Source organism: Pinus tabuliformis, chromosome 1_2 (genome assembly GCF_031772625.1).
Source record: "Pinus tabuliformis cultivar Carrire ecotype Pingquan chromosome 1_2, CPIR1, whole genome shotgun sequence".
In the NCBI taxonomy this organism is placed as follows: domain Eukaryota; kingdom Viridiplantae; phylum Streptophyta; class Pinopsida; order Pinales; family Pinaceae; genus Pinus; species Pinus tabuliformis.
In genome coordinates this window covers 365,607,159-365,634,993 of record NC_142298.1, presented here as the reverse complement: position 1 = coordinate 365,634,993, position 27,835 = coordinate 365,607,159, and the positions used below count along the sequence as shown (strand labels likewise).

The window sequence follows — 27,835 nt, the reverse complement described above, 5'->3', positions numbered from 1 at the left end:
TATTAAATGGCAGTGGCTCAAACCAAAACTTAAACGTGTAGTGATCTGTGAAATAGGCATATAACTTGACAAACCAAACCAGAGTTAATTGGATTTCGAAAACATTATTCATATTCATATAATTAAAAGAAAATATTTCTGTTATTTGATTGGACGCCAGTCTTTTGTATTCTTTGGTGAGTGCGTCTGAAAAGAATATACGGCTCCATGAGAATAGTTGATCATGGACGTCGTAAAGGATGGTACAGACTTGGCATCCTTCTGGGAGGCAACTCATAGAGGATGAAAAGGACCAATCCAGAAGGAACAATCTCCACCAACACGTAGTATACAAGATCCAGAACTGGATGAATCTTCACAATGCCAAGCTGAGCCACAGCAACAAAAACAAAGCCAGACCTTGTCAGAAAACTTGAAAAACATATAGCTGTCACACACCTAACCTCACGGAGCTTCTTGCTGCGCCTTCTCTCATCGAGTGGAAACCATCTGAGCATTAAAAAAAGCCTTCCCCCATACACCAAGAAACCCAACGCTGCAATAAACGATATAACCGCAACAAACAATGATCCCATCACCTCCAGCACAACATTGTGGCCAACCCTCCACATGAATACCCAAATGCACACCTTGGTAAAATAAATCAAACCATTCACAATAAAATAGACCGGCTGAATTGTGCGAAGCCGTGGGCTTCCCCGTGCCTGATAATATACATGTGCCCAAAACAGCACAAGTAATGTATACACGGACAAGAATAGTAATCCTGGAAATTCTAGCACTGCAACTGCAAAAACCCTTGGTTTCAACGCCAGCACGCGACTGTGGAACCCAAAGGTGAGAGCTCGAGCTCCACAGACGATGAAGTTCATGAAATGGAAAAGTTTCTGCATTGTCCACCCAAATTCTGGAACGCACAGTTGAATCAGAATGGTTTGTACTAGGGCGACAATACCAACAAACACGTAAGCAATAGAGATTAGTGTGTACAAATCCCCTGCCACCAGCCATTGGATAGCTGAGTCCTTTATCTTTTCCCACCATCCTGCTGCCCCCACAGTGACCGCGTATTCTATTATTAACCTCAACATTCTGCAGACTTGTTCAAACTGTCACCATCTCGGAAGCCAGCATCACATAAGCCTTTATAAACCATCACAACTATATAAGTTGATTGGCATCTTTCTCTATCTCTATAATCAATGGTAACCATTTCAATAGAATTCATTAAACTCTTGTACAATGCATAAATGTCTTCCTGACTCAACTATACCTCCAAAACTTCAAAATGACTCTACCATTGAACCTTCCATATAATCAATGACTCCTTTATGACTTCCAAACTTCAACTTGGACTTCATTGTATGACACACTACATTACCTTGCAAAAAATCTCATGACATATGGATTTAAACTCCATCACCTAAACTTTGGACTCATTTCACACTTTTATAAAGTTTTACAAACATTTCATGACATAAAATTTACAAAAGAACAAATGGTTTTCTCAAATACAAACAAGTGTAATAATCCAAATTTAAAAATACTTTTAACCAAATGATGGTTGATTGCTTTACCTTTTTCTAGTCGGTGTTTTCCTACGGGTGGCTACTTCTTGTTTGGAGCTTGTTGGTCACTCAACTCTCAACTTTCACATCGTGGACTGGATTTAGAACATGTCATTGTTTCCCATTTTTCTCATAAATCAACCCACTCTGAATGCATTGCTGATAACTGCATTTCCTCCACTGAATTGCACATATTTTAGCCGCTAATCAATCGATCCATTTTGCTCGCTTGTAAAGCCGTGGCAGCGTTCCCCAATCAGTAGCTGCTCCTTTTACATTGTACTTTAATCAACATTTCTTAAAAAAGAAAAGGCCACCAGAGGAGGAAAGCACAATTGTGCAGCTTCCACAATCGTGGACTTCCACGAGTTCCATGTTCTTCGCTGATGGGGAGGAAAGTACAAAAGTGAGGGGTTTTCAACTGCTCTATTAATCCAAAAAAAATTAATTCACATCTTGCGCTCCTTTGCTGGTTTATTATAAGCATCTAACCATGGATATATAGATATATAAAGACTAAATTTACTAAATATGATCTTGAACTCAAACTTTTAGTAGACTTGACTCTTTTTCTGCTAACTACATTGGCTTGTTTATTACAATTACTCAATCATAATCATATAAACACCAAACTTACTAAATATGGAATCACTCAAACTTTTACTCGACTGGAGTCTTCTCCAGCTAACTACTTCATGCAAACTCAACTCTTTAATTGCTAACTATTTCATGCAAACTCAATTACACTAAACTTAACTCAAACCTTCATTGCTAACTACTTCATGCAAACTCAATTACATTGGACTTAACTCAAACCTTCATGCATCATTAGACTTCTAGATCTACATGGGATAGTAATTACTACTTCTAACAATGGCACTAGGTCCACCTTTAGCAATTTCAAAAAAATTACTCAACCCTAACGGCTCTTCATTAGACATTGCAGACAGCGTGCTCAACTTGCTCAAAAACAGCGTTGTCCAGCTTGCTCTTGTTTTGGTTGCTATAGCCACGAACTTCACCAGTTGAGGATTTTCAAGCTATTGCAAGCTACCAGTAAAACTCTCTGGGCGCAACAATGGTTTTTCTTTGCAACAGATCTCTAAAAGTTTTCTTCCATGCAACAGCAATACACTTCTTTGAATATGCCTCCCTTTTTAATTAACCATGAAAAGTGACCATTGTTTGATCTGAATTGATCCAACACCCACACATTTTGGTGGCAGCTTTCAATAAGAACCAACGCAACTATTACAGTCACCATTCATCTTGAAATGCTTTAAACACAACTAGTTCGAATTCCTCACTTCTGCAAGCAGTGGCTCTCCCTTACGTGACTTGTTCCCACAGCATTGATACTTCTCCTGGTTATGCGATTGGCTCTCACTAATTTAACCCTTCTCAATAGCGCCTCGCTTATCCTTGCACGCACCTTTCAATTACTGGTAGCAAATCGATGACTTCTATACATAGGATAACCACCTGCTCGCTCTTTTAGACTCTTCCAACAACATTTCATGATCTAATCGATATGCAAACAGAACGAGGATTTACTCGAAATAGATGTCTCCATGCATTTCTTGGGCATGACCTTCCTTCAATGCAGTAGTATCTCGTCTGCTCGATATGGAAACCACAATCTCAACTCTACACGCAGGAGAAAACTCTATACGCAGAATTCTCCTGCTCAGATACCCTTTGATGCAGGCATAATCTGTCTGCCAATAAATCCACAACCATAAAATGCAGCATTGAATATATACACATACGCTCAAACTCATACCACAAAAGAAGCACGGAAAAAGAAATTTCACACCTTAATTCTCCCGGAGGGAAATATGTATTGAATTCACATATTCATTCTCATAATCATGTTACATAAATGTTTTTTTGTTAATAATAAATATAGTTAAATTTAGTCATTAATTCCTTAACCATCTCCTAAATTTTTTTAAGAAATCTCCACCAAATCCTCTACATATCTCCATGAATCTCTCCTCAAGATCTCCACTATTTTCTTAACAATCCTCATCTGTTATCTCTCATTTCTTCATCTCTGGTGGACATGTAGATTTCTAGATTTAATCTACATTATCACATTTCTTAGCCATTAAGGAATAAAAATAAATTATTCTCTCATATTTCTTTAACAATTATTTGTAATTTCCTTTTTGTTACTTAGTCCTTAAACTTGTTCCTTCGTCTTGTCTTTTGTCCTTTTGGATTTATGGTCTTCTTCCCATGTCCTCCATGATTTCACCTTGTTTCCGCAAGCACACATGTTGTTGAAGTCCATATAAAAGAATTACCATCCACTGGAATACATGGGTTTCTAACCATTGCATCCGTCAGTCCTCTACACATTCTTTTATGTACATGGTTCATCAATTATATTGGTGCTGCAAATACCTTTTACCTATACCCGTTTTCCCCTTTTCATCTCTATCATCATCTTTCACCTATGTTTCTAGCTTACCCATAAGCCTGTTGTCGATGCCCATATCCGAGGAGAAATGGGGGGGACAATATCAAACATGAGACCTCAAAAGGGGCAACCTACTTGAAGTTTAGTGGATGAAGGAGATAATGAGTCTTCCCATGTTGAGCGAGGTGGCTCTAAGCCATGGCCAACTACAATTTTGTATTTTCAATGAGTAACAATACACAAACTCTATGTATAGCTCAACCTTTTTATAATTTTCCCCTAAGCGTAACAAAAATGCCCATTAAATGTTGAAACCGATGAGTTAGAGCGGTCTATGCTTTGGGTATTGTGGTTATAAGTTACAATAGTCTATGCATGCTCTATTGTAGTGTGCTTTCAGCCTATAACACCTATCCACAACCACGAATCGATTGTTGGGCATTTTATTTACTACTTGTGTGAATTTATAAACCCTTGGGTGTTTTATACTCTCCCTAAGAAAAATTATAAATCGCTATGCATATTATGCTCTACCTAGGAAAATGTGCATAACCTTGAGAATTTTTCTCCGCGGTTGATTTTTTCTCACCTAGTGGTCAATTTTTATCATCTTACAATCTTTAAATCCATTTTTACAATTACAACAACTTTGTTTTTTTGAAATATAATTTGTGTAAATCCAATTTTTGCATGTGACCAAATGGTCATTCCTTCTTTTATAGATTCTATTGTTGCCTTGGTATGATCAACGACTTGTAAGTGAAGAATCTCTAGTTGTAATGTCACTTCTATAATAAAGTATTATTTTTCTAACAGGAAGTTGGAGTGCATAATGGAATATTTTGTTGTTGCTACAGTAGTTGTTTGTTATGGAATTTGTTAAAGAGGTTGTGGAAGCTATTGCTATGGAACTTATTAAAAAACTATGAAATTTATTAAAGAGGTTGCAAAAGCTATAACTATGGAACTTCTTAAAAGTCTAAGGAAGTTGTTAAATATGCAATGAATTCAAATTACACAAACAACAATTAAGAATCATTTATGTTGGTTAAGTAGATAAGTCATAATCCAATCATTTAGTGATCATATGGTATTAAAGAATCTGCATTAGATACCTTTAAGTGTCTACCATGGGAAAGGCCTCGAAGAAGGAGAAGCTCGAATATTTGAGAGACTTCAACAAGTTAATTTATGAGGAATGTCAGTATTGGAGGTAGAGAGTGGATGAGCTAGAAAAAGAGCTTACCAAGTTATAAGACTCCTTCACCACTATGAGGTCAAAATTAGACATGAGAATATTGCATCTCTTACAATTGGAGGATAAGTTCATTGATCTAGATAACTATCAAGAAAAGAGATTTTCCAAAATCATGGAAAGCGAGGCCTTAAAGGAGATAAAAGTATTTGTCCAAGATACCAAGCAAGCCCCTTACATTACCATTGTCAAAGCCAATTATACCATGAAAGAGATAATCCTAATAAACTCACCTTCCAAAGAGTCATTTGGTGACTTTGAAAAGCACACTAGTGGCATCAATTCAATGTGCATGAGACAATCGGGTTATGATGGTTGAGGGATAAGCAAGGAAGGCTAAGGGATTATGATATTCATTGTAATACAATAAAGTCCCAAGGATGAAGGCCTGGGATTTGGTGGATAAGTAGCCAATAGAAGTTCATCTCAAACTATTGATGTCAAAGCAAGAGGAACTGAAAACAATCCATTCTCATGGAGGAAAAGGAAATTGAAAGAGTATGCAAGAAACTACTCAAATTTGCATGTAGAGGCTTGTAAAAGCACTGCAATGAAGAGATTTTTTAGGCATCAAAATTGTAGAGTCTCCACTTTACACTTGGTTATCCATCATTTCCTACAGTTTTCCCTCACTCATCTCTCCCTTTTGCTCTATTTTGCTGCATAAACTCACCCAGATCATTACATATGATGGCATTAAGCATGATTTAGGGATTTTGCTAATGTGTGACTGTTTTGTTTAGATTTTGACATACTTACAGGCATTCCGCAGCCATCTGCTGATTCCGCAGCCATCTGATGATCCCGCAGCCTTTTTGTTAATCTCAAGGTTCCACGTGTCATTTTTCCAAATGAGCCACATGGGCACTTAGGAATCAAGGTGCTCGAGGTTCCTGTGCTATCAGTTCAGCCAGCCACGTCATCTGTACCTCCGGTCAAAGGGGGTCAAGTTACGGTCAAATAAAGGCAGCTTAACGTTGATGCGTAAGCTGTTGGGTCACGTCGGTGGAAAAGGTGACTTGTCAGTGTTTTGCAAGCTGTGGGGAACATGATCCAACGCTGGATTCATTGCCCATAACGACCAGGACCTCCAGCTCGACCATGAAACATATGACGTGTTAACTGCACCTTTAATACGCATGATATTCAGTTTATTTTCCGTTTTATGCTTTACGCATTAGGCCATCTTGCAGATGCCTATAAATACTTGCGTCTGCGTACGCTTATGTTACTTTTTAGTTGCTGCATTTTATAAACTTGTTGTTATTTTAGAGCATTCGAAGACTCTGTTTTTATAGTGCTGTTCTAGCACTCTGGACTGTATTTTTCTGCATATGGAGTAATAGAAACAGTGTTGTTTTGAAGTTTCCAATTCCTTGAGTCTCTTTTGGATGATATGAATGGAGGGCCCCTGTTCATGTTAGCCTTGTAAAGTATTTTATGTGCAGCATTTCCTTATTTCTATTCAGCATTTCTTTTAGTTGAAACATGTACAGCGTAATTTACTTTCTTGTTATTTCATTTCCAGCCTTTCTTTTTAGCTGATCAGCATTGTTCTTTTGCAGGTTTTTGAGCCCGGGATTGATGTTGTGTTTGTGTATTTGCTTAAATATCTAGTGGTAGTTTCAGTTGACAGATTCAAGTTGCTGCCTTTACTTTATTTTCATAGTTGATTTTTAGTTTTATTTCTCACAGTTGTCTGCTAACATATGAATGATCTCTTTATCATAAACTGACTATCTTTTAGAGATCAGAATATTAATAACTTGTAGTTGGCTTTGGGTGCTTTTTAGACTAATCTTTAACTACTTTCTAATCGTGTCTTACACAGTACTATGTGTTAGAGGCAGAGAGTTAGAAAGAGCAAAACATTATAACTAGTCTTTAAAGTAGATTTTTCTCATTTGTTATCATTTCTTAGACTTATCTTTAGCTACTTCCTAATCGTGTCTTACACAGTACTATGTGTTAGAGGCAGAGAGTTAGGAAGAGATAAACATTATCATTGGTCTTTTAAGTGATTTTCTTACCTTTATTTGCAGCAGCATGAATGGTGTCTAATGCCATTAGAAAGTGGTTCTTTGCTTTCAGTTCATTTTAATTTATTTATTTCCTTCAAGCTTTTCCTTTTCAGCAAGTAGTTAGAAACCACTAATCACACACTCTCACTCATCTAGAATTCACCTTACACACACTTTCACTCATCTGTTTATAATCATCACTCCATCTTAGGAAGATAAATTAACCACAAACAACACCCCCAAAACGACAAAAAGCTCTAAGAGGTTGCTTAAGTACATATAGTACACCTTCACTTCATCAGCTTACGAGCCCCGGGTTGACAATTAATGACATCAATTTAGAAACACTAAATTGACTAAACATTTTGGCGTCGTTGCCGGGGAAGTGAAATTAAGTAGCCATATTCTTAGAAAAAAAAAACATAAAAATTTCAAGGAAAGAAGTTGATAACCTATCAAAGTATGCTCTCCTCTTGCACTTCAAAGTGATCTGGAGGATCAGAAAAGAGAAAGTTATTGATTTAGTAGTTTCTTGAGTATGCTCTCTTCTTGCACCTAGAGTGACCTGGAAGATCAGAAAAAGAACTATTAACTTGACTTGAAGAAAAATAAAAAAAATGACATGCATAGAGCTAGAGATTCTAGGGGAAGGTTTTTAGCTAGAGCTCGAAGTTCAATTTTTACAAGTCCATCCGCTTCAAGGGATAGACAAGAGACACCTCCCTTATCTCCAACCGAAACTCCTAGTCCTAGAATTCCTGGAATTCAAGAGCCAAGAGTTGACTCTCCTACACCTTCTATTGAGTTTGAACCAGGAAGAGACTCTTCTCTTTCTCCCACATGAAGACCAATTGTAATTGAGGAAGTAGAATCACCTGAAGAAGAAGGAGAAATCTCTTCTCATTCACCCTTTGTAGAGGAACCAGAAGATTTTGAAATCCCTAGGAGAATCATCATGGCAGAGGAAGAAGGAGGTGGTAGAGGTAGAGGTAGAGGAGGAGGAGGAAATAACAATAATAATGGAGGAGGTAGAGGTCCCATTGGAGGAGGAAATAGAGATGGGGATAATTCATTTGGGTTTCCCATTGTTAATGAGGATTCCCGAGCCACCATGAAAAACATATCACCATCTGTCCTCCCTAACTTCCATGGGTTAAGGACTGAGGACCCTGAAACATTGTTATTTGAGTTTGAAGTTGTGTGTCGAACTTATGACTATTGGGATGATACTCAGAAACTCAAATTGTTCCCCTCAACATTAAAAGATCAAGCTTTAAAATGGTTCATGGGGTTACTCACTCAATCCATTAGGACTTGGGATGAAATGAAACAAACCTTTTTGGATAGGTATTTGGACTATTGTATGCCTACTAATCACAAGGACGAGGTATTTAAAATGATGCAAAGAGAAGATGAGAGCTTAGAAGATTTACTTGAAAGATTTCAATATAACTTGAAGAGAGCAAAAATGAGTACCTTGGATGAAGAGACCTTAAAAGCCCTCTTATTAAAAGCCATTAGGGATGAATGGATAGACATCTTAAACATGATGGGGAAAGGGGATATTTCTCAACTTTCTCTCAATGATATAGCAGAACTTTGTATCCATCTCTCAAGGGGCAAATCAAAAACTCAAAAAGGGCCTAGAGATCCTTCTCTCCTTAGGGCAAATAAATCTGCAACAGGATCAGTGAGTAGGGCTGAAATCGGCAGTATGCTTGATGAATTTAAAACTGACATCTTAGGGAGTCTTAGTGAACAACTTGATACCCTTAAGATTCACAATAAACAAAAAGCAGAAGCTGAGGCTTTGGCTATCTTTTGCCCGAAGTGTAGAAAGAAACATGCTTTAAGGGAATGTCCCTTAGATGCACACGTTGTAGAAACATGTGTAATTTGCTCAGAAACTCATGAGACCAAGGATTGTCCTTCAATTCCTGGCCTCAAAGCAGTCTTTCAAGAAGATCCAGATACACTTGAATCTCTCTGTTTTATTGCAAGGAGACCTTGGCAAGGACAACAGAATCAAGGGTTTAACAACTCTATGAATTCTCAATCCCAACCAAATTGGAATCCTTGGCAACAACCTTGGCCTCAACCTCAAAATGCTTTTCAAGCATGGATGCAAAGCATGCAAAATCCTTATGCGAGACTTGCTCAATTCTATCAATATCCTCCATCATTTCAGAATCAGCAAGCTCCACAACTTCCAAATCAAGGTCAACAACTATCATTGCCATACCCTCAACAACAACAACCTCCTCCACAAAATCAAAATTCTCAACTCTCCCAGCAGAAATCAAATCAACTTCCCTCTCAGCCATTACCAAATCCGAATAATAGGAACCCTCAAAATTCTTACATGATGGAAGGTCAACCATTCCCTACCTATATGGTTGTTCCTCTCAATGAAGTACAACTCAGATCAGGTAGAATCTTAGATCAACTTTCTACAAGTGCCCAACAACCAAGCATTTCTGAGGAAGAATCTCTCAAAGTCAATAAAGGTTCTGAAGTATCACTTCAAAACCAAAATATCCAAAAAGAAAAAGAATCAATCTCTACAACTCCCATAGTTGAGCAACCTACATCTTTAGCTACACCTCCTTTTCCTGAAAGATTGCAAATTGACAAAGGGGTGGAAAAGCAAATTTGGTTGCCTGACTATAGCTTTCTAGATGAATTGAAGAATGTCTGTATCAAGATCCCCTTGTTACAAGCCATTAAGGAAATTCCCATTCTAGCAAAGACAATAAAGGAGTTGAGTTTGAAGAAAACAGTAAAAAGAACCAGAGATACCAAAAGGATACATCTAGTTGGAAAAATTGCAGACATTATGATGGGTAAGATTACCATGCAAAAGTATGTGGATCCCGGTAGTCCTATTGTCAAAACTCATATTAATGGGGTTGAAATCCCAAATACTTTGATTGACTTAGGAGCCGCGATCAACATCATGAGTAGACAGACCATGGATCAGTTAAAGCTTCCTAACCTTCTCTTTACACCTACTTTGCTGCAACTTGCAGATAGATCAATCATTAAACCTGATGGTGTATTGGAAGACATTCCAGTCTCTCTAGATTCTTGGGAATATCCAGTTGATTTTATGATTTTAACTCCCAAGAACAATCTAGGAGGACATCCTCTTATCTTAGGAAGACCTTGGCTAGCAACAGTTGATGCCTTCATCAGTTGTAGGTCTGGAGACATGTATATATCAGATGGTAATTCTACCAAGAAATTCAACTTGTACCCTCCAGCAAAGGCAATAACAGAAATAGGAGAAGATGAATGGGTAGAGGATGAAGATACTATTCAACCTGTTATAACCATCTCTGAGATTAGTGAGGACAGTCAAATTCTAAATACATTAGAAAATTTTGAAGTATCTTTAGAATATGACTCTGCACATTTTCAGATAGATTCAGACATTGAATATCTCTCCTCTAGACAGATGTCTCTCTTCTCAATGGAAGAGTTTGGTAGTTCTACAGTTGAAATCCTTCCAGGAAAAACATTGAACATTAACAAAAACTTGGAAAGACCACAACAAGAAGAATTAACCAAACTGTTGCAAAAACATTCCACTGCCTTTGCATGGGAATACACTGACATGAAAGGAATCGATCCTAAGACTTGTATTCATCACATCTATATTGAAGAAAACAACAGACCTATTAGGCAACCACAAAGACGGATGAATCCAAACCTTAGGGAAATCGTGAAAGAAGAACTTCAGAAATTGCTCAAGGTAAACTTCATTTACCCCATTTCAGATAGCCAATGGGTTTCTCCCTTGGTTATAGTGCCCAAAAAGAATGGTAAATGGAGAGTTTGCATTGATTATCGAGAATTGAACAAGGCAACCTTAAAGGATCATTTCCCTCTACCTTTTATTGATCAGGTACTAGACACTTTAGCAGGTAAAAAGTATTTCTCATTCTTGGATGGTTTTAGTGGGTATAACCAAATTCAGGTAGCACCTGAAGATCAAGACAAAACCACATTTACTTGTCCTTGGGGAACTTTTGCCTACCGAGTAATCCCTTTTGGATTATGCAATGCACCCGCTACATTTCAAAGGGCTGTACTAGGAATCTTTTTAGATCTGATTCATGATTGTGTAGAGGTATACATGGACGATTTCACAGTTTATGGTAATACATTTGAAGAAGCTTTGGAAAATTTGGAAAAAGTACTGGTAAGATGTAAGGAAACAAATCTTTCTTTAAGTCATGAAAAGTGTTTTATGATGTTTACTGAAGGGATTGTTTTAGGACATCATATTTCAGGAGATGGGATTAAGGTTGATAGATCCAAAGTTGAAGTCATCTCTAAGTTACCTATTCCGAATTGCCAGAAGGATGTTAGAAGTTTTCTTGGGTTTACTGGGTATTACAGAAGATTTATTGAAAACTTCACTAAGATAGCATCCCCTCTTTTCAAATTGCTTACCAAGGACTGTGAGTTCAAGTGGGATCCTGAGTGTCAATCTGCTTTGAAGCTTTAAAGACTAGAATATCTGAAGCACCCATCTTAAGGGGGCCAAATTGGAAACTCCCTTTCCACATTTCTACTGATGCTTCAGATACAGCTCTAGGAGCTGTTTTGGGACAAAAGGATTTGATCCCTTATGCCATTTATTACACAAGTAAGAATTTGACTCCCACTGAGTTAAATTATACTGTTACAGAAAAAGAGTTCCTAGCTGTGGTACATGCGATTAATAAGTTTAGACACTACATAACCGGCTATGAAACCTTTGTCCATACTGATCACTCTGCCATAAGATATTTAATGAACAAACCTGTCACTAATGGTAGAGTTACAAGATGGCTTTTACTTTTACAAGAATTCAACATTACTGTGTTAGACAGACCTGGAAAGCAAAACACAGTAGCTGATTTCTTGTCTAGAATCCAAAACACTAATGAAGATTCTCCAGTAGAAGATAAGTTTCCAGATGAATACTTGTTTGCAGTGACTACCAAGACTCCTTGGTATGCAGATATGGCTAATTATCTTGTTACAGGGAAGCTTCCTCTACACTTATTTCCTAATGAGAAAAAGAAAATCATTCAGGAGAGTGCACATTATTCTTGGATTTCTAATGAATTGTTCAAAACAGGGCCAGATTGTATAATCAGAAGGTGTGTTCGGGAAGATGAAATGCCTGACATCCTTAAGGCATGTCATGATGAACCATGCGGCGGGCACTTTGCTGACAAGAGGACAGCCTATAAAATCCTTTCTCTAGGATATTATTGGCCTTCTCTCTTTAAAGATGCAAAGCAGTATGTTAGAAGGTGTGATAGCTGCCAAAGAGTTGGGAAACCAACTCCTTCAAATGAAATGCCTCTACAGCCTCAGGTATGCATCGAACCCTTTGAGAAATGGGCTCTAGATTTCGTTGGACCAATTAATCCACCATCAAAGCAAAAGAAGTATATACTGGTTTGTACTGACTATGTTACTAAGTGGGTGGAAGCGAAAGCATTACCTTCTGCCACTGAAAATTCAGTTGTTCAATTTCTTTTTGAGGATATTTTCACTGTTTTGGTGTCCCAAGGGAAATTGTGACAGATCAGGGCAGCCAGTTTACATCTAAATTGATGGAGAAGCTGATGGAGGAATATAAGATCAAGCACAGAACATCTACTCCATACCATCCGCAATCCAATGGCCAAGTAGAATCTACCAATAAAGTTCTTGAAGGCATTATCACCAAGACTGTTCATCTTCATAGAAGAGATTGGGCGGAAAGGCTCCCTGAAGCCTTATGGGCCTATAGAACTACATGGAAGAACACAACAGGACATTCTCCCTATGAACTTGTTTATGGGAAGGAAGTCCTGCTTCCTATTGAGTTCCAAATCAAGACCTTCAAGATGGCAGTCCAATTGGGAATGAGCCTCTCAGAAGCTCAAAGACACAGAATGGACCAGGTAAATGAGCTAGATGAAATAAGACAAGATGCAATTCTAAGGACCGATCTAGTTCAGCACCAAAGATCTAAATGGCATAATCGTCATATCAAAGAAAGAAAGTTTCAGAAAGGAGATTGGGCTCTATTGTTTGATTCAAAGTTCAAAGACTTCAAAGGAAAGTTTCAAACTCATTGGCTTGGACCATATGAGATTGATGAAGTCTTTAGCAATGGAGCAGTTCGAGTGAAAACTATTGATGAATTTCATACTCCTCTTATTGTGAATGGCCATCGCTTGAAGATCTATCAAAATCCATTCTCAAAAGAAGAGTTTATCAAGTTGTTTAAAGAAGATTCTGCAATCAGGTTGGTGGAGAAGGATTCTTCTCCTCCATCAGCCTAATCTTTGGTTTTTGAAAAAAAAAAAAAGAAAAAAAAAAGAAAAAAGAAAAAAAAAGAATAAATGTATGAGCCTGAAAACCAATCTCTGATTGGCAGTCTCATGCAGAAAACCTGAGGTGAAAATCAGGGTCACCTGACACCTCATGTTTTCTAAAAAAAAAAATCTCTCTTTCTTCCCTTATTCCATTTCATTTTCATCATTACCACCATTTCATTCATTTTCACTCCACTTCATTTTTTTCATCCATCCATCCATTCACTACATTCCATTCCATCAATAAAGTCATTTTTAGATAGCTAAAGTTGTTTTTGTGCAGCCGGAGGTTACCACTGCAGATTCCGCAGCTGTTTGACGATTCTGCAGCCATTCAGCCATTCCGCAGCCCTCTGCACCTGCATAAAAAAAAACACACACAGTCTGTTTGAAATTTCTTTACAGCTCAGTAGTCATCAATAATAAATAGAAAATAGTCATGCAACAACCATAAATCAGTGAAGGGTTAGTGGCAAGTCATCAAAGGCAAATCCAAGCGGGAATCTGAGGTATGGTTTAAATTCTAAACTTACGGTTATTTCATTATGCAAAGTTTTCTAGGTTATGTTTCTTGCCACTAAATGTAATGATTACCAGTCATGCGACCATATGCCCACGTATCTCCCAAGTCTATCAGTCCTTGATTACCACGATTTTGAATTTCGCTTGCAGCTGCTTCTTCCATTAAGGTTTCGTACCTAAGTGACGTAGCCTAATATACTACGTCTCTATATGACATAATCCCGCAGCCAAGTGTAACTCTGAAACCGAAACCTAAGGACATAGCCATTTCCATTTATTATTCCATAACCCTTCTACCCTCCTACGCTCATATCATTCCATTCACGCTGTTTCATTTCCACGCTGTTTCATTCCATTCACGCTGTGCTCACTACGCTGCCACCATTAACCATACTCTATTTTATTCCCCTCTGCTAATTCTGATTACCAGTGAAATTCTGTTACGACTGTATCAAAAGGCCGTAATCCTCTGTGTTAAGGCCGTAAACCCACTGTGTTAAGGCCGTAAATCCACTGTGTTAAAACTATTGTTGAAGCCGTGTAACCTCCTTTTCCACAAAGTTCTAGAACAGAGCCGTGAATTTACTGTGTTAAAGCCATTATTGAAGCCGTGTTTTAGAACAGAGCCGTAGAGCCAATGGGGAAACTCTTAAGGGTAGAACCCGAAGGTTCAAAGTTTCTGGAGGGATATCCTCAGGTTAAAGAAGCATTGCAAAAGGCAAATTGGTTACAATGCATCCAGAAGTTTAGAGGCTACCACAAGGAGGTTACGAAGGCCTTTGCACGGTCCTTCAGAGAAAAAGATAATCACGTGGAGATAGGGGATTTACAGTTCACAGTCACTGAGAGCAGCATAGCACAAGCTACCTCACTTCCACAGACTGGAGAAAGGTGGTTTAAGAACCGGTCAGTTCAAGATCAATAGTGGAAGCAAATCTTAAAGAACCCAGGTATGGATACCAGCATCTTTACAAAAGGGATTCCTGTTTCCTATGTTAAGGAGGAATGGACAACTTTACTCTTATTAGTGCAAAAATTTTTCACTTGTGAGGGAAGATTTGGAGTCTTATATGTTTACCATGCAAAGGTCATGATGCATTTCTTAGGAGATGATATTAACCTCCCATACTTTCTACTCTCAAGTCTTAAGAAAATGTGTTCAATGGCCCAAAAGAACCCAAGAAATATTGAATCACATCTATGTCATCATGGTCTTGTTAAGATGCTAGTAGAGGAACAGTTGAAAACAAAAAGAGATACCTGGGAGAGATTCCTTGTGAGAAACCATTTTGAAGAAGCAGGAGAAACCTCTGTGCCTAGAAAGAGTAGAAGGAAAAGAAAAGAGGCTACCCCTGAAACTGTTGTCCAAGAGGAAACTGTCCAAGAACAGATTGAAGAAGAAACTGATGTACATCATTCTGAACATGATATTGATCCTGAGCCTGCTATGGACATTGATCAAACAGCTCAAGGAATCATCACAGAAACTCTTTCAGAACTTGCCCAAGAAATTGCTCAAAGGAGAAAAGAGAGTAAGAAGAAACAAAAGAGAGATAAAGGGAAATCCATAGCTCAAGAAACTTACCTCACTCCTGAGAAGTGAGGAAGACACTCAGCCCTTAGCACAAAGATTGGCTCAACTCCATGAAATTGCCCTTTCCAAAAAGGTGGAAAAACAAAAGCAAAAAGTACCAAAAGAAAAACAGAATACCACCTCTGTGAGAAGGAGCAGCAGATTACAAAACAGAAAAGTAGGGGCCACAAAAGGTAAACAGTCATTCTTTATTGACTTGAGCACACCTCAAAAAGGTGCTACAAGTCCTGACTTGGAGAAAAGTCCTTCACACGCTGAGAATGTTGAGACCAGTCCTCCACATAAGGAAAGTCCATTTGAGCATGAGCCTGAATTTGAACAAGGATCCGAATTTCAGTATGAGCATAGCCCAAGGCGGTCACCTGAGGTTGACCCGGATCAACAAAAAGTTTATAATTACCTGGAGACGCTGGAACAAGCAGTGGCTGGGCCAAGCACTGCTCAACCCTTGGAGCAACAAGTCTAGTCACTGAAGCAGGAAATATTTGAACTAGAGGTACTAAATCGCCACATCAAACAAGAAAATGAAAAACTGAAGATACAGAGCAATGTGGACAAGATGGTCCAAGATAACACCATGCTTCATATGGGCTTGTGGCAAAAGGAAAACAAAAAGCTCAAGAAGAGATGCAGAAAATTAAACAGAGCTTTAATCAATCTGAAATTCAGGTGTTTGATGAAAAGACCAAGGGTCAATGTAGCCACACAGAGAAAGAAGAGAAGGCTGGATGTCCTAGCAGAGGCATCCCAGCAGGTGGACTGAACCATGTTTTTGATTGCATGAGGACATGCAATACCCTCGCAGTGGGGGTATGTAGAGTCTCCACTTTACACTTGGTTATCCATCATTTCCTACAGTTTTCCCTCACTCATCTCTCCCTTTTGCTCTATTTTGCTGCATAAACTCACCCAGATCATTACATATGATGGCATTAAGCATGATTTAGGGATTTTGCTAATGTGTGACTGTTTTGTTTAGATTTTGACATACTTACAGGCATTCCGCAGCCATCTGCTGATTCCGCAGCCATCTGATGATCCCGCAGCCTTTTTGTTAATCTCAAGGTTCCACGTGTCATTTTGCCAAATGAGCCACATGGGCACTTAGGAATCAAGGTGCTCGAGGTTCCTGTGCTATCAGTTCAGCCAGCCACGTCATCTGTACCTCCGGTCAAAGGGGGTCAAGTTACGGTCAAATAAAGGCAGCTTAACGTTGATGCGTAAGCTGTTGGGTCACGTCGGTGGAAAAGGTGACTTGTCAGTGTTTTGCAAGCTATGGGGAACATGATCCAACGCTGGATTCATTGCCCATAACGACCAGGACCTCCAGCTCGACCATGAAACATATGACGTGTTAACTGCACCTTTAATACGCATGATATTCAGTTTATTTTCCGTTTTATGCTTTACGCATTAGGCCATCTTGCAGATGCCTATAAATACTTGCGTCTACGTACGCTTATGTTACTTTTTAGTTTCTGCATTTTATAAACTTGTTGTTATTTTAGAGCATTCGAAGACTCTGTTTTTATAGTGCTGTTCTAGCACTCTGGACTGTATTTTTCTGCATATGGAGTAATAGAAACAGTGATGTTTTGAAGTTTCCAATTCCTTGAGTCTCTTTTGGATGATATGAATGGAGGGCCCCTGTTCATGTTAGCCTTGTAAAGTATTTTATGTGCAGCATTTCCTTATTTCTATTCAGCATTTCTTTTAGTTGAAACATGTACAGCGTAATTTACTTTCTTGTTATTTCATTTCCAGCCTTTCTTTTTAGCTGATCAGCATTGTTCTTTTGCAGGTTTTTGAGCCCGGGATTGATTTTGTGTTTGTGTATTTGCTTAAATATCTAGTGGTAGTTTCAGTTGACAGATTCAAGTTGCTGCCTTTACTTTATTTTCATAGTTGATTTTTAGTTTTATTTCTCACAGTTGTCTGCTAACATATGAATGATCTCTTTATCATAAATTGACTATCTTTTAGAGATCAGAATATTAATAACTTGCAGTTGGCTTTGGGTGCTTTTTAGACTAATCTTTAACTACTTTCTAATCGTGTCTTACACAGTACTATGTGTTAGAGGCAGAGAGTTAGAAAGAGCAAAACATTATAACTAGTCTTTAAAGTAGATTTTTCTCATTTGTTATCATTTCTTAGACTTATCTTTAGCTACTTCCTAATCGTGTCTTACACAGTACTATGTGTTAGAGGCAGAGAGTTAGGAAGAGATAAACATTATCATTGGTCTTTTAAGTGATTTTCTTACCTTTATTTGCAGCAGCATGAATGGTGTCTAATGCCATTAGAAAGTGGTTCTTTGCTTTCAGTTCATTTTAATTTATTTATTTCCTTCAAGCTTTTCCTTTTCAGCAAGTAGTTAGAAACCACTAATCACACACTCTCACTCATCTAGAATTCACCTTACACACACTTTCACTCATCTGTTTATAATCATCACTCCATCTTAGGAAGATAAATTAACCACAAACAACACCCCCAAAACGACAAAAAGCTCTAAGAGGTTGCTTAAGTACATATAGTACACCTTCACTTCATCAGCTTACGAGCCCCGGGTTGACAATTAATGACATCAATTTAGAAACACTAAATTGACTAAACAAAAATCCGCTTCAACTTTTAGATTATAAAGAAACCAAGATGGAAAACATCATCATAGGATAAAAAGGTATGTAGTTTGCTTTTGTTGGAAGGAAATGGATCATAAGTTAGCAATTGTTGGCACTCCAAAAGGCCAAGGAACCCATGCATGAAATATTGTAGTATTGTAGATTGAATAGACATTGGGAGGCCAAATGTTGGAGGCTTCACCCATATCTCCAGCCCAAAAATCAAATAGGAAAGAAGAAAGCTTAAAGAATCAAGGTCAAAGGTAAAGAGGAGTTGCTTGCATTTGCAACTTAACGAGAAGTAATTATCAGGCAACATATTACAATAGTGGATGTCATCTCTAGCCATAAGATGGATATCAATATTATGCCAAAGGCAACCCCTACTCATCTCTTATCTCCCATCCTACAACAAAGGAACCCTTTCTTAGAGATTTTTTGAAGTCTACTTGTTGATTGAAGAAGAATATTAAAGGGAACTAAAGCTTTTGGGGACCATAATACTACAACTAGGACGGGGTGATCCAAATTGGATCCTCTCCAAACATTTTAATAAGCGCCTTGTTGCTTTACATTTAAATTTTATAAACATGTTTTTTTTAATATTTCAAAACTAGAAGTAAAAATGAATCATTGCAAAGGTTGCCCTTCCAAAATAATCTCATTAAAAATGAAGGATGTAATGAAGAAGAACATCAATAGGAAGATGCAAGGAGAAATGGAGATAATAGTAGAAAAAATGAGAGCTTGAAGAGGGAAACCTGCTTGAAGTTGAGTAGAGGAGTTAATATTCCTATCCATGTTGAGCATGTGTCTCTAAGTCATGGCCATTTGCAATTTTGTATTCTCATTGAGTAACAATGCACAAACTCTGTATATAGATCACCTCCTTTGTAATTTTCTCTTGGGAGTAATAAAAACGCCCATTAAATGTTGAAACATATGAGCTTCAACAATATGTGCCTTGGGTATTTAGGTTATAAATTACAACAATCTATGCATAATTCATTGTACTGTGTTTTAAGCCTATAGCGCCTATCCACAACCATAAATTACCTATTGAGCATTTTGTTAACTACCCAGGAGAATCTACAAACACTTGGGTGTTCTATCCTTTGCTTAGGAAAATTTATAGAATCCTCTACCTACATGAATGTACATATGCCTGGGTATTTTATGCATTGATAAGCAACTAGATGTTCATTTCACTTATAGTCAACTTAATTCATTCCTTGAGTGTTTTTCTCGCTTAGTGGTCAATTAATTTCAGCCTAAAATCTCTAAATTTGTTTTTACAATTATACCAACTCGGTTTTTTTTTCAATCCATATATATACATCAAAAAGGTGTTTGCCTCTTTTATAGATTGTTGTCTTGATATGATCAACAACTAGTGGGTGAAGAATCTTGAGGTCTATTGATAGTTTTGTAGCAAAGTATTTCCTTTTTGACTCGGAGTTGGAGTGCAGAGTGGAATATTTTGTTGTTGCAATAGAAGTTGTTTGTTACATAAGTAATTATAGAGGTTGTAGAAGTTATTGCTATGGAAGTTAATAAGAGGCTACATAATTTATTTGTTATAGAAGTTTTTCAATAGGTAATGAACTCAAATTACTCAAACAATAATTGAGAAGCATCTATGTTGGTGAGATGGATGGACCATAGGCATACCATTTGTGAATCAAATACACACACATAAGCAACAAACCTTACATATAAGAGACACATGCATAAACATAAATAACACATTCCCATACAAGATACACTTAGCATAAGCATTTCTTTAACTTTTGTATGTCATATGTGGACATTTACAAGTAATGATGGATATGTTCGTTCAATTATAAGCAACGAACTCATACAAATAATGAACACACATAAAAAAAAGTGATGCAAGCAACACACCAAACATAAGACACACTCACAAGTGTTATACTCATAAACGTAATAGATGTAGTCATGCATATAATCTACACACCAGTGAACATAAGTCACATGTCAACATCATAAATGACAAACTTAAGCAAATCAAATACACAAATACACATGTAAGAGAGATACTTAACATTTAAGAAAGACATGTAACATAAGAAACACAATGACACATATATCAAGTGACACACTCAATCACATAATGTAAAAAACACTCATAAATATCTATTTCAATCGTGCAACCAATCATACACTTAAAATAAGCAACACATTCATGCACATAAATGATGCACTCTTATATTCATGCACATAAAAAATTCATTTAACACATAAGAGACACGTACGCATGTAAGTGATGCATTAACCACATAATCCATAAATAAACATACACAAAGACATACATTATTTTAGGGATGAACAAATAAAAATATTGAGAAATTATTATCATTATAAAAAAATATTAACCTAAAATTCTAAATTTCTATATAAACTATGTAAACATAAATAAATAAATGTTGGCTTAGGGAGTTCTGACCTAGGTTCGGAGTTAGTTGCAGCAACCAACAAAACCCTACACTATTGGCCCTTTCGGCAACAACCCGCGTAGCGCAGGCTGCAGTCTCACCCGAAGCAGTATTGGGTGATGCAAGAACCAAGTTTCTACTTCCATAGACTAGTGTGATGTCTTCCAGCACCTTAGGTCTGCTTCCACGCAGATTGATAGACTCTTAGGGCTCTTTACTTTAACTAAGTTACAGCTACCTCCAGACCTTTGGGAAGGTCCCCTATCAGTCTTTGTGGACATTAAACAATCGATTTACCTACTTTCGTATATCAACAAGCAACCCTAGATCAGATTTCACATAGATCTACTTAATTTGTCAGAAAACATAAGAGAAATAGCTTTTAACTTTGCGTGAGTGGGTAACCATTCATTTCATACATTATTAAGACAGATTCAGTGAATTCGTGTCGTATTCATTCAACATTTTAGAAAACATGGCATTAATCAATAGCATATAACATAAACATATTCAATGGAAAACACTATGTAATTCTTCAAAAATCTGCCTTTATTGATCTTCAGTTCATTGATTACATACTCTTCTACCCTGCACATGCAGCTGCAGCGGTCTGTGCACTCAGTTGCAGACTCTACCTAGGCCTCTTGCTCACTCAGCTGCAGGAGCCTTCCCTTCTTTACCTAAGTGTAGGAAGCAAAGCCTTCCTGCCTTAGCACTAGTCCAAGACAACAAAAACTCTTCAATGTACCCAATTCTCTATCAAAAGTTATCCCTAAGACTTGCTATGACTCAACTATTTATAGCTTTTCTAATACAATACCATGGCCCCTGGCTCATGGGTGAGTCTTTAAAACTGACCAAAACAAGGGGCTAAGACCCCTTTGACTCTTATCTATTTACATGCTCCGCATCCACATTTCGTGGAGACTTTACATATTTTACAAAATTCTTTACAAAAAATGACTAAGTTAATTCAATTCTACCCTTGGGGACCCCATCCCAACAGGACCCCAACACAAAGATCGTGACTCGCCCTCGATTCAATCAGCTGGTTGTTCCACTTTCTAGCGGAGTTCGTTGAATGCCTTGGCCAATGCCTGAAGCTTTGTGGTACTTTATTTTGTTGCTTGTTGTACCTCCTAGACCATTTTCTCTGTGGTTGGCCCCTCCACTTGTGTATTCCTATGGGTCTGTTGCATGGCCTTCTGCTTCTCATGAATTTTCTGTGAAAGTTGGTTGGCTTCCTTTGTCCAAGGTTGAAGCCGATCTCTTCGCAAGGACTTATTTTTCTACAATTCCTGGATTATCAAAGTTGGCTTACCTTCCTACAAGTGCGCGAAGCGCTGGATAGGTGCCAACGTCCGCGTAGTCATACTGATTTCATCATATTGTTATTATTCTTCCCTGATTGTTGTGTTCAACTGTTGCAGCTTGGGGTCCTTCTTTAATGTATCCCATATGCCCATTTCCTAATTGAATATTTGGTCACAACCTTGGACTGCGACATCTAGTTGACTTAGTGATTCTTTTATAGTTGCACCTCTTTGTTCCCGAACTTTTGGCAGTGTAGTTGGTTGAAGCTTGAGATGGAGTTTGGCTATCTTCATATGGAACTTAAAAGTGACTCAGCCAACCTCATCATTGGTGTCGCACGTCATAGTAGCTAACTTCCTGACTTTCGTTTCGCCCTGTGCATCGTCGAGGATATGTTATTCAAGAACTGGTTGATAGGCCTGCCCAATTACTGTCTCTAGGTTTGTGCTTTGTGCTTGCATCTCCTCTTTCTCCTTCAACATTTGTGTCTTCTCCTCATACATTTGAGCATTGTTGACTTTACACTCACTAAGGACCGCAAGGACGCGCTGCTCCCGGATCTACAATTCATCGGAGACCCCCTAATGTAATGCGTGGAGGGCCTAGAGCGACAACACGATGACATTGATCCCAATAGCCTAGATCTATTCTAGTGTGTTATGGTATTTCTGGTTATCTACTCACAAGGCTCCTTCTGGTAAAGGGATGATCCTTAGGTCCTTAGGTCCATCGTCTATTCCACTTCAGGAACTCTCACACTTACTTGAGTCTGGCTCGCTTGCACCGCGCTCGCTTGCCCAATGCTCACCTGGATCTTACTGGCCTGGATCTACAACTCACGCAGATCCTTCTAGACACCTCCTAATGTCTTCATATACTATTGTTCGAAGTGTAACCATAGCTCCAGCGTGGTATCTCTAACTTTGTTGCCAATTTCATCTAAATCACCCTCTCTGAGCATAAGAAGGGTCCACCTACAATTACTTATCTAATTTTTGCTTCTTTCATGGACCTGTTGTTGGATCCTTGGTGCGCTTCGAGAATTTAAAGGGGGTGGACACCTCCTCTCCCCCATCGTCGCCCTGTGTCGATATTTCTTGCTCATCAGTGCATTGTGAAGCTAATTGGTTACTTGCTTTGGTATCTTCTTTTTCCTTCTCAGCCTGCTCTTTAGTAGCACGCTCCTTCACAACCCGCGCATCAACTTCTTTTTTCTTCTACTAGGTAGCCTTCTCCAGCGCGACTGCTTGTTTGTTCTTTCTTCTTTTTCGTAGCAGAGGTCTGCGCAGAGGAGCTTTCTCCTACTTTTCTTGTCTCGACATCCAACTGGGTAGGCCCACGTCAACCTGCTAGTCATCCACCCATAACCTCCCATACATCCATGTCAACCACCAAGTAAGGCAAATTGTACCATACCTCTTGAGGGTCTTTCCTCACGTGGATCCAGATGTTGTGAAAGTTTACCTTAAATTTTGCAAACGCCCTCAGCTTCTCAAATAAGGTGGGAGATAACCTAGGCCTCTGGTTGATAGCCATGTGGATGTCCATCTCCATGAAGATCTAAAAAACCTTAGATTCTATAATTTTTGCCGCATCTTTTGTCTTCCACAATGAAGTGAACTTTTCTGCCTCTGGGAGGGTCTCATTCAGTAGAGGAAACTGGTTGTCCTCCGGAAGCCTCCATGCCACCAAAACTATTAGTAATAAAAGCTAAGCATAATGGAACGGTTGGCTCTTCTCTTGCACCTCGCAACAGTTAGCCAAAAATTCCCTATAGAAATACTAGGCCCAGTTATACTGGACCCCGTTTGCACACTATGCGGCTAAAGAAATGACTGGCGCAGGCACTTCATCCCCGTGGCGCTTCCGCATTATCTTGCCTGTGAGGATCTGCACAGCAAACTGTACCATTTGGTCTGTTATGGAGCGGATAGAATATCCACACTTTCTCTTTACCACCTCGTACTCAGTCTTTATGTGGTCTGCAAGTGGTTTATCTAGGGATTTCCCACAAACTCCTTTGCCGGGTCTTGTCCTTTATATGGAAGCTTAGTAATTTTGTAGATTAACATATCCATGATGGGGATAGGCTCACCCAGCCATGACACCCATCATGCACTAAAGTCAACAATTAGAGCACACACGCCATATTGATATTGGAGTGGTGAAAATGAGGTACGAATATCATATGTAAAAGCCCCGCCAGCTAAACTCCACGAACCCATTTCATTGGTTCCAACTTCATTACTCCTATATCTTCATAGTATATGCAGGTCATATATTGATTTGTCGCTAAATGTGGGAATTTCTCCTAGTTAGCGAGGTCCCAATCTTCCATCTTTAGCACTCGTATACGCACTAAGAGCGTACCCTCAAAGTGAACTCTAGCTGGGAGCAATGGCGTAGCAATTGAAAATTTGTTGGAATCAGGGTCTCTGGTCACCTTTTTTTGTCCTCTTTGCAGAGGCACATATGTCGGAAGCATAGTGATTGGTACCACATCCTCGGCGTCCAACTCCTCAATCCACTATTGGAGTTCCTCTTCGTCTAGGTCTAGGGGCAAAAAATGTTTCTTTTGCTTATCCATTTTTCCCTTTTGTCGCACCTCCTACGGATGTTTTCAAGGTGAGTGGCACACTGGTTCGACAACTAGATTCTTTTTCTTTTCCTTAGAAGCCAATTGTTTTGGCCTAGGCGACCTTGGCACCATAGGTATTGCTGGTGAAGCTTCTACACCCGCAACTTCCAGAGCTGGTGCCTCAGACACCGCGGCCTCAGAACTCATAGGCTCAGCTCTCTTCTCCAAAGAAACTCGGCGCAATGTAGCAGAATAATGAACTAGCCTAGGGTGCCTGAACAAACTCTCCCACTCTTCTCGGTGCATGCAAGAAATTATTAAACAACAAAGTGTTTCTTTTCAAATCAATAGGAATACTTATAGCAATTTTCGAATTCAAATCTGACATTCCCTCCATAAATTTGTCATAAATGCACCTTTGGCGATAGATTTTCAAAGATTTTCACCTTAATTGTCGCCTACCCACTCGTCCTAATAGGATTTCCTCAGTCCAATCAGCTACAATAACACCAACATCTATTTTTTGGTTGGGCTACACGGCACCCTCCTCCATGGCATGGCATCCTGAGCACAGCTTCATCTAGTTCAACCTGGTCAATATTTGCGCAGCCTCTCTACTACCTTGTCCTCCCAGTCGAGCAGTGTAGTTTATAGTCTCGTGCCCCCTTGCGACTGCCTAGAGCACTAAGACTATCTTGCAGTCATATAGTCATTGCATAGGGGCAAGATCCCCCGTATACAGCTTCAACCGAATCCCATTCACTTTTCCCGAAAATGGTTCACCATTCAACTTCGTGAGTTGAACTGCACCACCCTTTGTAATTTCCTTGACAATATATGATCCTAACCAATGCATCTGTAATTCAACCGGAAATTTGGTGAACTTGCTATCGTATAACAACACAATATCATTTATCTTAAAAGTGCGAAGCTTGATATGGCGATCGTGCCATGCTTTCTCACGCTCCTTTTGTACTTGTTGGTGGAATCCTGCCAGAAATCGGTCCTCCTCTAACTCCATTATCTGTGAGAGCTGATCCTCCAAGGCATCATGATCCGCCATATCAGTTAAAGTTGCTACGCGCAGACTAGGTACAATGTACCCCATAGGCATCACTGCTTCAACGCCATAAACCAATCTAAATGGTGTTTGTCCTGTCAACTTTTTACAGGTTGTCCTATAGGCCCATAGTACTATTGGTACACACACATCCCAATCATTTTGCTGCACGTTACAAACCTTGGTCAATGATGCTCCAAAATTTTGTTAAAAGCTTCGACTGTCCCATTTCCTTGTGGGTGATATGGTGTGCTCTTCTGATGGTAGACTTGAAATTCATCTGTCATCACGCTAACCGTTTCATTCAAAAAGTGTGTACCTCTATCACTCAATAATACTTTCGGGCATCCAAACCATGATAAGACATATTCAAATAAGAAATTTGTTGTAGTATCTGATGTACAATCCTTGACTGGATGTGCTTCCACCCATCGGGTTAAATATTTCGTCGCAGTGATAATGTAGTGCGCGCCCGTTTTCTTGCCAGGTGGCTGAATTGGCCCAATAAACTCGATCGCCCACTTCTCAAATGCATGCAAAGAGACCTAAGGATGTAACGGTAGTTCGTCCCTCTGTGACGGTCTACTAGTTCGTTGACATGCCTCGCACGCCTTACAGTATGCTTTGGAATCCTTGTGCAATGTTGGCCACCATAATCCTACGGGAAAAATCTTCTATGTGGTTACTTTTCTTTCATAATTACCTCCCGCAACTCCCCCATGAGCTTCAGCAAGAATACTATCACACTCAAAGTCCGGCACATATCTTCGCAATATTTCTTTAGCCCCCATTTTGTACAAATGTCCAACAATGACCGAAAAATCTGATGCGCGAACTACTAGTTCTCTCTTCTGCTGAGTTGTATATCCTTCAAGCACCATCCCTGTAGTTAAGAATTGAATAATGTTAGTAAAATTGTCATCTGCTACACGTACCGTAAAGAGTTGCGCATTCGGCAACCCTTCCTCCAAATTACTGGGTTCTTCTCCTGTTTCGATCCTCGATAGGTGGTCTAGACCCGCATTCAATCGACCAGGCTTCACAATAACTTCAAAAGTATATTCCTAAAATAAAAACAACCACCTAAAAATATTTCCCCCCAACACAAGCTTGTTGACTAGATATTTTAAGGCAGAATGATCTCTATACATCTTGAAATGCCCCCCTAACAGATAATGCCTAAATTTTTGCAGTGCATAGACCATGGCCAACCCCTCACGCTTGGTCATTGAATAATTTTTTTTGCCTTTGATAACTTCCTACTTGCAAAGGCTATAGGATGGTCCAGTTCTCCTTCACGTGAAAATCCTTCTTCCAATCAGGAAATACCAAGATGGGTGTAGTCACCATCTTTTCTTTCAATACATCTAATTTGCGATGACATTCCTCATCCCAACATAATTTTGCATCCTTATTCAGCAGTTTTTCCATGGGCACGGTAATTTGAGCATAGGCTTTAATGAGTTTCCTGTAGTATCCATTGTGTCCCAGCGTCGCGTGCAGCTGCTTGATGTTCCTAGGGGCCTCTAAGTTCACAATCACTGCGATCTTTGCAGGGTCCACCATCAATCCTTGCTTACATATGACATGACCCAGCAAGATCCCAAAGGGAACATAGAATATGCATTTTTTCAAATTCAGCGCTATCTGGTATCTTTGACATGTATCCAACATAAGGCGTAGACTTGCTACATGGTGTTTTACCAATCCAAACACAGTCCAGTCATCGAAGTATACTTCTAGAAACTTATGAATGAATTCTTTGAATGTTGCTATGACTATGCGGGAAAATATTGCAGGCGCATTCTTTAATCCAAAAGGCATAACAGTGTACTGAAAGCAACCCCACTATGTCGCAAAGGTGGTTTTGCTTTGATCCTCTAGTGTAATCTTAATTTGATGATAACCGGAAAACCCATCAGTAAAGGAATAGGCCTCCTACCCTCTTACATTGTCTAACACTTCATCTGTAAACGACGTCGGAAACAAATCAAGAACATATGCGTCATTAAGCTTCCATAGATCTACGCAGATCCTTATCTCTCCCTTT

General features: G+C 38.9%; 1 pseudogene; it reads right to left on the bottom strand.

Annotated features, from left to right (window-relative positions):
• Positions 1 to 221: 221 nt before the first annotated feature.
• On the bottom strand, positions 222 to 27,351 carry LOC149205890 (tobamovirus multiplication protein 1 pseudogene; annotated as a pseudogene).
• Positions 27,352 to 27,835: the final 484 nt, after the last annotated feature.